Source organism: Pristiophorus japonicus, chromosome 3 (assembly GCF_044704955.1).
Source record: "Pristiophorus japonicus isolate sPriJap1 chromosome 3, sPriJap1.hap1, whole genome shotgun sequence".
NCBI classification, from domain to species: Eukaryota; Metazoa; Chordata; class Chondrichthyes; family Pristiophoridae; genus Pristiophorus; species Pristiophorus japonicus.
The window spans coordinates 212,579-227,050 of NC_091979.1; the positions used below are offsets into that span (position 1 = coordinate 212,579).

The 14,472-nt window shown below is 43.8% G+C and overlaps 12 non-coding genes across 12 annotated transcripts; all 12 read right to left on the minus strand.

Moving 5' to 3' along the window:
• Nucleotides 1–808: 808 nt before the first annotated feature.
• trnak-uuu (transfer RNA lysine (anticodon UUU)) lies at nucleotides 809–881 on the minus strand. The gene has a single exon. It is a non-coding gene; the product is annotated as a tRNA-Lys (tRNA).
• A 1,136-nt stretch (nucleotides 882–2,017) lies between these two features.
• Nucleotides 2,018–2,090, minus strand: trnaq-uug (transfer RNA glutamine (anticodon UUG)). Its single transcript has one exon. It is a non-coding gene; the product is annotated as a tRNA-Gln (tRNA).
• A 1,136-nt stretch (nucleotides 2,091–3,226) lies between these two features.
• On the minus strand, nucleotides 3,227–3,299 carry trnaq-uug (transfer RNA glutamine (anticodon UUG)). The gene has a single exon. It is a non-coding gene; the product is annotated as a tRNA-Gln (tRNA).
• A 1,136-nt stretch (nucleotides 3,300–4,435) lies between these two features.
• trnak-uuu (transfer RNA lysine (anticodon UUU)) lies at nucleotides 4,436–4,508 on the minus strand. The gene has a single exon. It is a non-coding gene; the product is annotated as a tRNA-Lys (tRNA).
• Nucleotides 4,509–5,644: 1,136 nt separating this feature from the next.
• Nucleotides 5,645–5,717, minus strand: trnak-uuu (transfer RNA lysine (anticodon UUU)). Its single transcript has one exon. It is a non-coding gene; the product is annotated as a tRNA-Lys (tRNA).
• Nucleotides 5,718–6,853: 1,136 nt separating this feature from the next.
• On the minus strand, nucleotides 6,854–6,926 carry trnak-uuu (transfer RNA lysine (anticodon UUU)). The gene has a single exon. It is a non-coding gene; the product is annotated as a tRNA-Lys (tRNA).
• Nucleotides 6,927–8,062: 1,136 nt separating this feature from the next.
• Nucleotides 8,063–8,135, minus strand: trnak-uuu (transfer RNA lysine (anticodon UUU)). The gene has a single exon. It is a non-coding gene; the product is annotated as a tRNA-Lys (tRNA).
• A 1,136-nt stretch (nucleotides 8,136–9,271) lies between these two features.
• Nucleotides 9,272–9,344, minus strand: trnak-uuu (transfer RNA lysine (anticodon UUU)). The gene has a single exon. It is a non-coding gene; the product is annotated as a tRNA-Lys (tRNA).
• A 1,136-nt stretch (nucleotides 9,345–10,480) lies between these two features.
• trnak-uuu (transfer RNA lysine (anticodon UUU)) lies at nucleotides 10,481–10,553 on the minus strand. Its single transcript has one exon. It is a non-coding gene; the product is annotated as a tRNA-Lys (tRNA).
• Nucleotides 10,554–11,689: 1,136 nt separating this feature from the next.
• On the minus strand, nucleotides 11,690–11,762 carry trnak-uuu (transfer RNA lysine (anticodon UUU)). The gene has a single exon. It is a non-coding gene; the product is annotated as a tRNA-Lys (tRNA).
• Nucleotides 11,763–12,898: 1,136 nt separating this feature from the next.
• Nucleotides 12,899–12,971, minus strand: trnak-uuu (transfer RNA lysine (anticodon UUU)). Its single transcript has one exon. It is a non-coding gene; the product is annotated as a tRNA-Lys (tRNA).
• Nucleotides 12,972–14,107: 1,136 nt separating this feature from the next.
• On the minus strand, nucleotides 14,108–14,180 carry trnaq-uug (transfer RNA glutamine (anticodon UUG)). The gene has a single exon. It is a non-coding gene; the product is annotated as a tRNA-Gln (tRNA).
• Nucleotides 14,181–14,472: the final 292 nt, after the last annotated feature.

Consider the following 14,472-nt stretch of genomic DNA (forward strand, 5'->3'; position numbering starts at 1 on the left):
AGTAACCAATGGCACATAGACAGATTAAGTGAGTGGGCACAACTATGGCAACTGCAGTTCAATGTGCGTGACATAATCTACTTTCGAAGCAAGTAACATAATTCCCAGCATTTTTCTGAATGATGTGTAGCAACTGAGTGACAAGGAGGATAATAGTTCGTGAGTTGAAGTTCACACATCAATAAAAACTGGTAGACATGTTCAAAACAACATCAAATTTCGAACATAACGCTGCTCTTTACCTCAAGGGGTCCTGCGCTACATGCGGGAGTGTACAAGGCGTCAGATGTATGGAACATTTTCATAAGCCATCGAGAACAATTCATTCAGTTGAGGATCATCTCCTGAAGAAAAATATCCTGGCGTTGGAGAGTGAGCCTCACAGATCCACCACAATGATAAGGGCCTTGCAATTTCAATGACGAGCATAATTTGTACAAAGATTGATTGTGAAAGATTGAGGAGCAATCAAGCCAATGTATGTAAAAGTTAAAATGAATTGAGACGCTCAATACGGGCGCTCAATATTTCCTCCCTTGGGCAAATCACAAACAAGAGGCAAAATGATCAGATTTGTCGTCGGACTTGCAGCAGCAAAATCAGCCCATCAGATAAACAGAGGTAGAAATATGGACACCTATAGTAAAACAGGGAACGACTATGCTCGTGGAAATCGAGCTCTCATGATTGCAAGCTGTGGATTTTCAGCAGATCGTTTTCTGAGGAAGGCAAGATGGTCTGACCTTGTCAGTTTGTGTTTTATCAGGCTGCACGAACGTGGAAATTAAAAGTCGTGCTTTAAACACAACGCCCGAACAGGGACTTGAACCCTGGACCCTCAGATTAAAAGTCTGATGCTCTACCGACTGAGCTATCCAGGCTCGAACACAGCATACCCAATCTGCGAACATCACTGTCTGATACGAATCGCTCCCCCCTCCAGGCTTTGCAATACCTTCTGTCGTGCACTCGCCTGCACAGCGCATTGCTGTCACAGAATGGTTTCCACCTGCAAGATTGACAGAAGAAATAGGCTCCATTCGACAATCGGCTCATTTGTGAGCAGCGGCATGAATTGTGAGAAATGCAGGGACCTACACTTCATCATATTTATTACTGGCTTCAATCAACCATCACAGAGTGTTTCATATTCAGTTATCATGTGGACACGGTGGTGGTGCTGCTGTAATGCTACAAATGGCAGTGATAAGTAACCAATGGCACATAGACAGATTAAGTGAGTGGGCACAACTATGGCAACTGCAGTTCAATGTGCGTGACATAATCTACTTTCGAAGCAAGTAACATAATTCCCAGCATTTTTCTGAATGATGTGTAGCAACTGAGTGACAAGGAGGATAATAGTTCGTGAGTTGAAGTTCACACATCAATAAAAACTGGTAGACATGTTCAAAACAACATCAAATTTCGAACATAACGCTGCTCTTTACCTCAAGGGGTCCTGCGCTACATGCGGGAGTGTACAAGGCGTCAGATGTATGGAACATTTTCATAAGCCATCGAGAACACTTCATTCAGTTGAGGATCATCTCCTGACGAAGAATATCCTGGCGTTGGAGAGTGAGCCTCACAGATCCACCACAATGATAAGGGCCTTGCAATTTCAATGACGAGCATAATTTGTACAACGATTGATTGTGAAAGATTGACGAGCAATCAAGCCAATGTATGTAAAAGTAAAAATGAATTGAGACGCTCAATACGGGCGCTCAATATTTCCTCCCTTGGGCAAATCACAAACAACAGGCAAAATGATCAGATTTGTCGTCGGACTTGCAGCAGCAAAATCAGCCCATCAGATAAACAGAGGTAGAAATATGGACACCTATAGTAAAACAGGGAACGACTATGCTCGTGGAAATCGAGCTGTCATGATTGCAAGCTGTGGATTTTCAGCAGATCGTTTTCTGAGGAAGGCAAGATGGTCTGACCTTGTCAGTTTGTGTTTTATCAGGCTGCACGAACGTGGAAATTAAAAGTCATGTTTTAAAAACAACGCCCGAACAGGGACTTGAACCCTGGACCCTCAGATTCAAAGTCTGATGCTCTACCGACTGAGCTATCCAGGCTCTAACACAGCATACCCAATCTGCGAACATCACTGTCTGATACGAATCGCTCCCCCCTCCAGGCTTTGCAATACCTTCTGTCGTGCACTCGCCTGCACAGCGCATTGCTGTCACAGAATGGTTTCCACCTGCAAGATTGACAGAAGAAATAGGCTCCATTCGACAATCGGCTCATTTGTGAGCAGCGGCATGAATTGTGAGAAATGCAGGGACCTACACTTCATCATATTTATTACTGGCTTCAATCAACCATCACAGAGTTTTTCATATTCAGTTGTCATGTGGACACGGTGGTGGTGCTGCTGTAATGCGACAAATGGCAGTGATAAGTAACCAATGGCACATAGACAGATTAAGTGAGTGGGCACAACTATGGCAACTGCAGTTCAATGTGCGTGACATAATCTACTTTCGAAGCAAGTAACATAATTCCCAGCATTTTTCTAAATGATGTGAAGCAACTGAGTGACAAGGAGGATAATAGTTCGTGAGTTGAAGTTCACACATCAATAAAAACTGGTAGACATGTTCAAAACAACATCAAATTTCGAACATAACGCTGCTCTTTACCTCAAGGGGTCCTGCGCTACATGCGGGAGTGTACAAGGCGTCAGATGTATGGAACATTTTCATAAGCCATCGAGAACACTTCATTCAGTTGAGGATCATCTCCTGACGAAGAATATCCTGGCGTTGGAGAGTGAGCCTCACAGATCCACCACAATGATAAGGGCCTTGCAATTTCAATGACGAGCATAATTTGTACAACGATTGATTGTGAAAGATTGACGAGCAATCAAGCCAATGTATGTAAAAGTAAAAATGAATTGAGACGCTCAATACGGGCGCTCAATATTTCCTCCCTTGGGCAAATCACAAACAACAGGCAAAATGATCAGATTTGTCGTCGGACTTGCAGCAGCAAAATCAGCCCATCAGATAAACAGAGGTAGAAATATGGACACCTATAGTAAAACAGGGAACGACTATGCTCGTGGAAATCGAGCTGTCATGATTGCAAGCTGTGGATTTTCAGCAGATCGTTTTCTGAGGAAGGCAAGATGGTCTGACCTTGTCAGTTTGTGTTTTATCAGGCTGCACGAACGTGGAAATTAAAAGTCATGCTTTAAACACAACGCCCGAACAGGGACTTGAACCCTGGACCCTCAGATTCAAAGTCTGATGCTCTACCGACTGAGCTATCCAGGCTCTAACGCAGCATACCCAATCTGCGAACATCACTGTCTGATACGAATCGCTCCCCCCTCCAGGCTTTGCAATACCTTCTGTCGTGCACTCGCCTGCACAGCGCATTGCTGTCACAGAATGGTTTCCACCTGCAAGATTGACAGAAGAAATAGGCTCCATTCGACAATCGGCTCATTTGTGAGCAGCGGCATGAATTGTGAGAAATGCAGGGACCTACACTTCATCATATTTATTACTGGCTTCAATCAACCATCACAGAGTTTTTCATATTCAGTTGTCATGTGGACACTGTGGTGGTGCTGCTGTAATGCGACAAATGGCAGTGATAAGTAACCAATGGCACATAGACAGATTAAGTGAGTGGGCACAACTATGGCAACTGCAGTTCAATGTGCGTGACATAATCTACTTTCGAAGCAAGTAACATAATTCCCAGCATTTTTCTAAATGATGTGAAGCAACTGAGTGACAAGGAGGATAATAGTTCGTGAGTTGAAGTTCACACATCAATAAAAACTGGTAGACATGTTCAAAACAACATCAAATTTCGAACATAACGCTGCTCTTTACCTCAAGGGGTCCTGCGCTACATGCGGGAGTGTACAAGGCGTCAGATGTATGGAACATTTTCATAAGCCATCGAGAACACTTCATTCAGTTGAGGATCATCTCCTGACGAAGAATATCCTGGCGTTGGAGAGTGAGCCTCACAGATCCACCACAATGATAAGGGCCTTGCAATTTCAATGACGAGCATAATTTGTACAAAGATTGATTGTGAAAGATTGACGAGCAATCAAGCCAATGTATGTAAAAGTAAAAATGAATTGAGATTCTCAATACGGGCGCTCAATATTTCCTCCCTTGGGCAAATCACAAACAAGAGGCAAAATGATCAGATTTGTCGTCGGACTTGCAGCAGCAAAATCAGCCCATCAGATAAACAGAGGTAGAAATATGGACACCTATAGTAAAACAGGGAACGACTATGCTCGTGGAAATCGAGCTCTCATGATTGCAAGCTGTGGATTTTCAGCAGATCGTTTTCTGAGGAAGGCAAGATGGTCTGACCTTGTCAGTTTGTGTTTTATCAGGCTGCACGAACGTGGAAATTAAAAGTCGTGCTTTAAACACAACGCCCGAACAGGGACTTGAACCCTGGACCCTCAGATTAAAAGTCTGATGCTCTACCGACTGAGCTATCCAGGCTCTAATGCAACGCACCCAATCTGCGAACATCACTGTCTGATACGAATCGCTCCCCCCTCCAGGCTTTGCAATACCTTCTGTCGTGCACTCGCCTGCACAGCGCATTGCTGTCACAGAATGGTTTCCACCTGCAAGATGGACAGACGAAATAGGCTCCATTCGACAAACGGCTCATTTGTGAGCAGCGGCATGAATTGTGAGAAATGCAGGGACCTACACTTCATCATATTTATTACTGGCTTCAATCAACCATCACAGAGTTTTTCATATTCAGTTGTCATGTGGACACTGTGGTGGTGCTGCTGTAATGCGACAAATGGCAGTGATAAGTAACCAATGGCACATAGACAGATTAAGTGAGTGGGCACAACTATGGCAACTGCAGTTCAATGTGCGTGACATAATCTACTTTCGAAGCAAGTAACATAATTCCCAGCATTTTTCTAAATGATGTGAAGCAACTGAGTGACAAGGAGGATAATAGTTCGTGAGTTGAAGTTCACACATCAATAAAAACTGGTAGACATGTTCAAAACAACATCAAATTTCGAACATAACGCTGCTCTTTACCTCAAGGGGTCCTGCGCTACATGCGGGAGTGTACAAGGCGTCAGATGTATGGAACATTTTCATAAGCCATCGAGAACACTTCATTCAGTTGAGGATCATCTCCTGACGAAGAATATCCTGGCGTTGGAGAGTGAGCCTCACAGATCCACCACAATGATAAGGGCCTTGCAATTTCAATGACGAGCATAATTTGTACAAAGATTGATTGTGAAAGATTGAGGAGCAATCAAGCCAATGTATGTAAAAGTTAAAATGAATTGAGACGCTCAATACGGGCGCTCAATATTTCCTCCCTTGGGCAAATCACAAACAACAGGCAAAATGATCAGATTTGTCGTCGGACTTGCAGCAGCAAAATCAGCCCATCAGATAAACAGAGGTAGAAATATGGACAGCTATAGTAAAACAGGGAACGACTGTGCTCGTGGAAATCGAGCTCTCATGATTGCAAGCTGTGGATTTTCAGCAGATCGTTTTCTGAGGAAGGCAAGATGGTCTGACCTTGTCAGTTTGTGTTTTATCAGGCTGCACGAACGTGGAAATTAAAAGTCGTGCTTTAAACACAACGCCCGAACAGGGACTTGAACCCTGGACCCTCAGATTAAAAGTCTGATGCTCTACCGACTGAGCTATCCAGGCTCAAACTTAGCATACCCAATCTGCGAACATCACTGTCTGATACGAATCGCTCCCCCCTCCAGGCTTTGCAATACCTTCTGTCGTGCACTCGCCTGCACAGCGCATTGCTGTCACAGAATGGTTTCCACCTGCAAGATTGACAGATGAAATAGGCTCCATTCGACAATCGGCTCATTTGTGAGCAGCGGCATGAATTGTGAGAAATGCAGGGACCTACACTTCATCATATTTATTACTGGCTTCAATCAACCATCACAGAGTTTTTCATATTCAGTTGTCATGTGGACACGGTGGTGGTGCTGCTGTAATGCTACAAATGGCAGTGATAAGTAACCAATGGCACATAGACAGATTAAGTGAGTGGGCACAACTATGGCAACTGCAGTTCAATGTGCGTGACATAATCTACTTTCGAAGCAAGTAACATAATTCCCAGCATTTTTCTGAATGATGTGAAGCAACTGAGTGACAAGGAGGATAATAGTTCGTGAGTTGAAGTTCACACATCAATAAAAACTGGTAGACATGTTCAAAACAACATCAAATTTCGAACATAACACTGCTCTTTACCTCAAGGGGTCCTGCGCTACATGCGGGAGTGTACAAGGCGTCAGATGTATGGAACATTTTCATAAGCCATCGAGAACACTTCATTCAGTTGAGGATCATCTCCTGACGAAGAATATCCTGGCGTTGGAGAGTGAGCCTCACAGATCCACCACAATGATAAGGGCCTTGCAATTTCAATGACGAGCTTAATTTGTACAAAGATTGATTGTGAAAGATTGACGAGCAATCAAGCCAATGTATGTAAAAGTTAAAATGAATTGAGACGCTCAATACGGGCGCTCAATATTTCCTCCCTTGGGCAAATCACAAACAAGAGGCAAAATGATCAGATTTGTCGTCGGACTTGCAGCAGCAAAATCAGCCCATCAGATAAACAGAGGTAGAAATATGGACACCGAAAGTAAAACAGGGAACGACTATGCTCGTGGAAATCGAGCTCTCATGATTGCAAGCTGTGGATTTTCAGCAGTTCGTTTTCTGAGGAAGGCAAGATGGTCTGACCTTGTCAGTTTGTGTTTTATCAGGCTGCACGAACGTGGAAATTAAAAGTCGTGCTTTAAACACAACGCCCGAACAGGGACTTGAACCCTGGACCCTCAGATTAAAAGTCTGATGCTCTACCGACTGAGCTATCCAGGCTCAAACTTAGCATACCCAATCTGCGAACATCACTGTCTGATACGAATCGCTCCCCCCTCCAGGCTTTGCAATACCTTCTGTCGTGCACTCGCCTGCACAGCGCATTGCTGTCACAGAATGGTTTCCACCTGCAAGATTGACAGATGAAATAGGCTCCATTCGACAATCGGCTCATTTGTGAGCAGCGGCATGAATTGTGAGAAATGCAGGGACCTACACTTCATCATATTTATTACTGGCTTCAATCAACCATCACAGAGTTTTTCATATTCAGTTGTCATGTGGACACGGTGGTGGTGCTGCTGTAATGCTACAAATGGCAGTGATAAGTAACCAATGGCACATAGACAGATTAAGTGAGTGGGCACAACTATGGCAACTGCAGTTCAATGTGCGTGACATAATCTACTTTCGAAGCAAGTAACATAATTCCCAGCATTTTTCTGAATGATGTGAAGCAACTGAGTGACAAGGAGGATAATAGTTCGTGAGTTGAAGTTCACACATCAATAAAAACTGGTAGACATGTTCAAAACAACATCAAATTTCGAACATAACACTGCTCTTTACCTCAAGGGGTCCTGCGCTACATGCGGGAGTGTACAAGGCGTCAGATGTATGGAACATTTTCATAAGCCATCGAGAACACTTCATTCAGTTGAGGATCATCTCCTGACGAAGAATATCCTGGCGTTGGAGAGTGAGCCTCACAGATCCACCACAATGATAAGGGCCTTGCAATTTCAATGACGAGCTTAATTTGTACAAAGATTGATTGTGAAAGATTGACGAGCAATCAAGCCAATGTATGTAAAAGTTAAAATGAATTGAGACGCTCAATACGGGCGCTCAATATTTCCTCCCTTGGGCAAATCACAAACAAGAGGCAAAATGATCAGATTTGTCGTCGGACTTGCAGCAGCAAAATCAGCCCATCAGATAAACAGAGGTAGAAATATGGACACCGAAAGTAAAACAGGGAACGACTATGCTCGTGGAAATCGAGCTCTCATGATTGCAAGCTGTGGATTTTCAGCAGTTCGTTTTCTGAGGAAGGCAAGATGGTCTGACCTTGTCAGTTTGTGTTTTATCAGGCTGCACGAACGTGGAAATTAAAAGTCGTGCTTTAAACACAACGCCCGAACAGGGACTTGAACCCTGGACCCTCAGATTAAAAGTCTGATGCTCTACCGACTGAGCTATCCAGGCTCTAACACAGCATACCCAATCTGCGAACATCACTGTCTGATACGAATCGCTCCCCCCTCCAGGCTTTGTAATACCTTCTGTCGTGCACTCGCCTGCACAGCGCATTGCTGTCACAGAATGGTTTCCACCTGCAAGATTGACAGAAGAAATAGGCTCCATTCGACAATCGGCTCATTTGTGAGCAGCGGCATGAATTGTGAGAAATGCAGGGACCTACACTTCATCATATTTATTACTGGCTTCAATCAACCATCACAGAGTGTTTCATATTCAGTTATCATGTGGACACGGTGGTGGTGCTGCTGTAATGCTACAAATGGCAGTGATAAGTAACCAATGGCACATAGACAGATTAAGTGAGTGGGCACAACTATGGCAACTGCAGTTCAATGTGCGTGACATAATCTACTTTCGAAGCAAGTAACATAATTCCCAGCATTTTTCTGAATGATGTGTAGCAACTGAGTGACAAGGAGGATAATAGTTCGTGAGTTGAAGTTCACACATCAATAAAAACTGGTAGACATGTTCAAAACAACATCAAATTTCGAACATAACGCTGCTCTTTACCTCAAGGGGTCCTGCGCTACATGCGGGAGTGTACAAGGCGTCAGATGTATGGAACATTTTCATAAGCCATCGAGAACAATTCATTCAGTTGAGGATCATCTCCTGAAGAAGAATATCCTGGCGTTGGAGAGTGAGCCTCACAGATCCACCACAATGATAAGGGCCTTGCAATTTCAATGACGAGCATAATTTGTACAAAGATTGATTGTGAAAGATTGAGGAGCAATCAAGCCAATGTATGTAAAAGTTAAAATGAATTGAGACGCTCAATACGGGCGCTCAATATTTCCTCCCTTGGGCAAATCACAAACAAGAGGCAAAATGATCAGATTTGTCGTCGGACTTGCAGCAGCAAAATCAGCCCATCAGATAAACAGAGGTAGAAATATGGACACCTATAGTAAAACAGGGAACGACTATGCTCGTGGAAATCGAGCTCTCATGATTGCAAGCTGTGGATTTTCAGCAGTTCGTTTTCTGAGGAAGGCAAGATGGTCTGACCTTGTCAGTTTGTGTTTTATCAGGCTGCACGAACGTGGAAATTAAAAGTCGTGCTTTAAACACAACGCCCGAACAGGGACTTGAACCCTGGACCCTCAGATTAAAAGTCTGATGCTCTACCGACTGAGCTATCCAGGCTCTAACACAGCATACCCAATCTGCGAACATCACTGTCTGATACGAATCGCTCCCCCCTCCAGGCTTTGTAATACCTTCTGTCGTGCACTCGCCTGCACAGCGCATTGCTGTCACAGAATGGTTTCCACCTGCAAGATTGACAGAAGAAATAGGCTCCATTCGACAATCGGCTCATTTGTGAGCAGCGGCATGAATTGTGAGAAATGCAGGGACCTACACTTCATCATATTTATTACTGGCTTCAATCAACCATCACAGAGTGTTTCATATTCAGTTATCATGTGGACACGGTGGTGGTGCTGCTGTAATGCTACAAATGGCAGTGATAAGTAACCAATGGCACATAGACAGATTAAGTGAGTGGGCACAACTATGGCAACTGCAGTTCAATGTGCGTGACATAATCTACTTTCGAAGCAAGTAACATAATTCCCAGCATTTTTCTGAATGATGTGTAGCAACTGAGTGACAAGGAGGATAATAGTTCGTGAGTTGAAGTTCACACATCAATAAAAACTGGTAGACATGTTCAAAACAACATCAAATTTCGAACATAACGCTGCTCTTTACCTCAAGGGGTCCTGCGCTACATGCGGGAGTGTACAAGGCGTCAGATGTATGGAACATTTTCATAAGCCATCGAGAACAATTCATTCAGTTGAGGATCATCTCCTGAAGAAAAATATCCTGGCGTTGGAGAGTGAGCCTCACAGATCCACCACAATGATAAGGGCCTTGCAATTTCAATGACGAGCATAATTTGTACAAAGATTGATTGTGAAAGATTGAGGAGCAATCAAGCCAATGTATGTAAAAGTTAAAATGAATTGAGACGCTCAATACGGGCGCTCAATATTTCCTCCCTTGGGCAAATCACAAACAAGAGGCAAAATGATCAGATTTGTCGTCGGACTTGCAGCAGCAAAATCAGCCCATCAGATAAACAGAGGTAGAAATATGGACACCTATAGTAAAACAGGGAACGACTATGCTCGTGGAAATCGAGCTCTCATGATTGCAAGCTGTGGATTTTCAGCAGATCGTTTTCTGAGGAAGGCAAGATGGTCTGACCTTGTCAGTTTGTGTTTTATCAGGCTGCACGAACGTGGAAATTAAAAGTCGTGCTTTAAACACAACGCCCGAACAGGGACTTGAACCCTGGACCCTCAGATTAAAAGTCTGATGCTCTACCGACTGAGCTATCCAGGCTCGAACACAGCATACCCAATCTGCGAACATCACTGTCTGATACGAATCGCTCCCCCCTCCAGGCTTTGCAATACCTTCTGTCGTGCACTCGCCTGCACAGCGCATTGCTGTCACAGAATGGTTTCCACCTGCAAGATTGACAGAAGAAATAGGCTCCATTCGACAATCGGCTCATTTGTGAGCAGCGGCATGAATTGTGAGAAATGCAGGGACCTACACTTCATCATATTTATTACTGGCTTCAATCAACCATCACAGAGTGTTTCATATTCAGTTATCATGTGGACACGGTGGTGGTGCTGCTGTAATGCTACAAATGGCAGTGATAAGTAACCAATGGCACATAGACAGATTAAGTGAGTGGGCACAACTATGGCAACTGCAGTTCAATGTGCGTGACATAATCTACTTTCGAAGCAAGTAACATAATTCCCAGCATTTTTCTGAATGATGTGTAGCAACTGAGTGACAAGGAGGATAATAGTTCGTGAGTTGAAGTTCACACATCAATAAAAACTGGTAGACATGTTCAAAACAACATCAAATTTCGAACATAACGCTGCTCTTTACCTCAAGGGGTCCTGCGCTACATGCGGGAGTGTACAAGGCGTCAGATGTATGGAACATTTTCATAAGCCATCGAGAACACTTCATTCAGTTGAGGATCATCTCCTGACGAAGAATATCCTGGCGTTGGAGAGTGAGCCTCACAGATCCACCACAATGATAAGGGCCTTGCAATTTCAATGACGAGCATAATTTGTACAACGATTGATTGTGAAAGATTGACGAGCAATCAAGCCAATGTATGTAAAAGTAAAAATGAATTGAGACGCTCAATACGGGCGCTCAATATTTCCTCCCTTGGGCAAATCACAAACAACAGGCAAAATGATCAGATTTGTCGTCGGACTTGCAGCAGCAAAATCAGCCCATCAGATAAACAGAGGTAGAAATATGGACACCTATAGTAAAACAGGGAACGACTATGCTCGTGGAAATCGAGCTGTCATGATTGCAAGCTGTGGATTTTCAGCAGTTCGTTTTCTGAGGAAGGCAAGATGGTCTGACCTTGTCAGTTTGTGTTTTATCAGGCTGCACGAACGTGGAAATTAAAAGTCGTGCTTTAAACACAACGCCCGAACAGGGACTTGAACCCTGGACCCTCAGATTAAAAGTCTGATGCTCTACCGACTGAGCTATCCAGGCTCTAACACAGCATACCCAATCTGCGAACATCACTGTCTGATACGAATCGCTCCCCCCTCCAGGCTTTGTAATACCTTCTGTCGTGCACTCGCCTGCACAGCGCATTGCTGTCACAGAATGGTTTCCACCTGCAAGATTGACAGAAGAAATAGGCTCCATTCGACAATCGGCTCATTTGTGAGCAGCGGCATGAATTGTGAGAAATGCAGGGACCTACACTTCATCATATTTATTACTGGCTTCAATCAACCATCACAGAGTGTTTCATATTCAGTTATCATGTGGACACGGTGGTGGTGCTGCTGTAATGCTACAAATGGCAGTGATAAGTAACCAATGGCACATAGACAGATTAAGTGAGTGGGCACAACTATGGCAACTGCAGTTCAATGTGCGTGACATAATCTACTTTCGAAGCAAGTAACATAATTCCCAGCATTTTTCTGAATGATGTGTAGCAACTGAGTGACAAGGAGGATAATAGTTCGTGAGTTGAAGTTCACACATCAATAAAAACTGGTAGACATGTTCAAAACAACATCAAATTTCGAACATAACGCTGCTCTTTACCTCAAGGGGTCCTGCGCTACATGCGGGAGTGTACAAGGCGTCAGATGTATGGAACATTTTCATAAGCCATCGAGAACAATTCATTCAGTTGAGGATCATCTCCTGAAGAAAAATATCCTGGCGTTGGAGAGTGAGCCTCACAGATCCACCACAATGATAAGGGCCTTGCAATTTCAATGACGAGCATAATTTGTACAAAGATTGATTGTGAAAGATTGAGGAGCAATCAAGCCAATGTATGTAAAAGTTAAAATGAATTGAGACGCTCAATACGGGCGCTCAATATTTCCTCCCTTGGGCAAATCACAAACAAGAGGCAAAATGATCAGATTTGTCGTCGGACTTGCAGCAGCAAAATCAGCCCATCAGATAAACAGAGGTAGAAATATGGACACCTATAGTAAAACAGGGAACGACTATGCTCGTGGAAATCGAGCTCTCATGATTGCAAGCTGTGGATTTTCAGCAGATCGTTTTCTGAGGAAGGCAAGATGGTCTGACCTTGTCAGTTTGTGTTTTATCAGGCTGCACGAACGTGGAAATTAAAAGTCGTGCTTTAAACACAACGCCCGAACAGGGACTTGAACCCTGGACCCTCAGATTAAAAGTCTGATGCTCTACCGACTGAGCTATCCAGGCTCGAACACAGCATACCCAATCTGCGAACATCACTGTCTGATACGAATCGCTCCCCCCTCCAGGCTTTGCAATACCTTCTGTCGTGCACTCGCCTGCACAGCGCATTGCTGTCACAGAATGGTTTCCACCTGCAAGATTGACAGAAGAAATAGGCTCCATTCGACAATCGGCTCATTTGTGAGCAGCGGCATGAATTGTGAGAAATGCAGGGACCTACACTTCATCATATTTATTACTGGCTTCAATCAACCATCACAGAGTGTTTCATATTCAGTTATCATGTGGACACGGTGGTGGTGCTGCTGTAATGCTACAAATGGCAGTGATAAGTAACCAATGGCACATAGACAGATTAAGTGAGTGGGCACAACTATGGCAACTGCAGTTCAATGTGCGTGACATAATCTACTTTCGAAGCAAGTAACATAATTCCCAGCATTTTTCTGAATGATGTGTAGCAACTGAGTGACAAGGAGGATAATAGTTCGTGAGTTGAAGTTCACACATCAATAAAAACTGGTAGACATGTTCAAAACAACATCAAATTTCGAACATAACGCTGCTCTTTACCTCAAGGGGTCCTGCGCTACATGCGGGAGTGTACAAGGCGTCAGATGTATGGAACATTTTCATAAGCCATCGAGAACACTTCATTCAGTTGAGGATCATCTCCTGACGAAGAATATCCTGGCGTTGGAGAGTGAGCCTCACAGATCCACCACAATGATAAGGGCCTTGCAATTTCAATGACGAGCATAATTTGTACAACGATTGATTGTGAAAGATTGACGAGCAATCAAGCCAATGTATGTAAAAGTAAAAATGAATTGAGACGCTCAATACGGGCGCTCAATATTTCCTCCCTTGGGCAAATCACAAACAACAGGCAAAATGATCAGATTTGTCGTCGGACTTGCAGCAGCAAAATCAGCCCATCAGATAAACAGAGGTAGAAATATGGACACCTATAGTAAAACAGGGAACGACTATGCTCGTGGAAATCGAGCTGTCATGATTGCAAGCTGTGGATTTTCAGCAGATCGTTTTCTGAGGAAGGCAAGATGGTCTGACCTTGTCAGTTTGTGTTTTATCAGGCTGCACGAACGTGGAAATTAAAAGTCATGTTTTAAAAACAACGCCCGAACAGGGACTTGAACCCTGGACCCTCAGATTCAAAGTCTGATGCTCTACCGACTGAGCTATCCAGGCTCTAACGCAGCATACCCAATCTGCGAACATCACTGTCTGATACGAATCGCTCCCCCCTCCAGGCTTTGCAATACCTTCTGTCGTGCACTCGCCTGCACAGCGCATTGCTGTCACAGAATGGTTTCCACCTGCAAGATTGACAGAAGAAATAGGCTCCATTCGACAATCGGCTCATTTGTGAGCAGCGGCATGAATTGTGAGAAATGCAGGGACCTACACTTCATCATATTTATTACTGGCTTCAATCAACCATCACAGAGTTTTTCATATTCAGTTGTCATGTGGACACGGT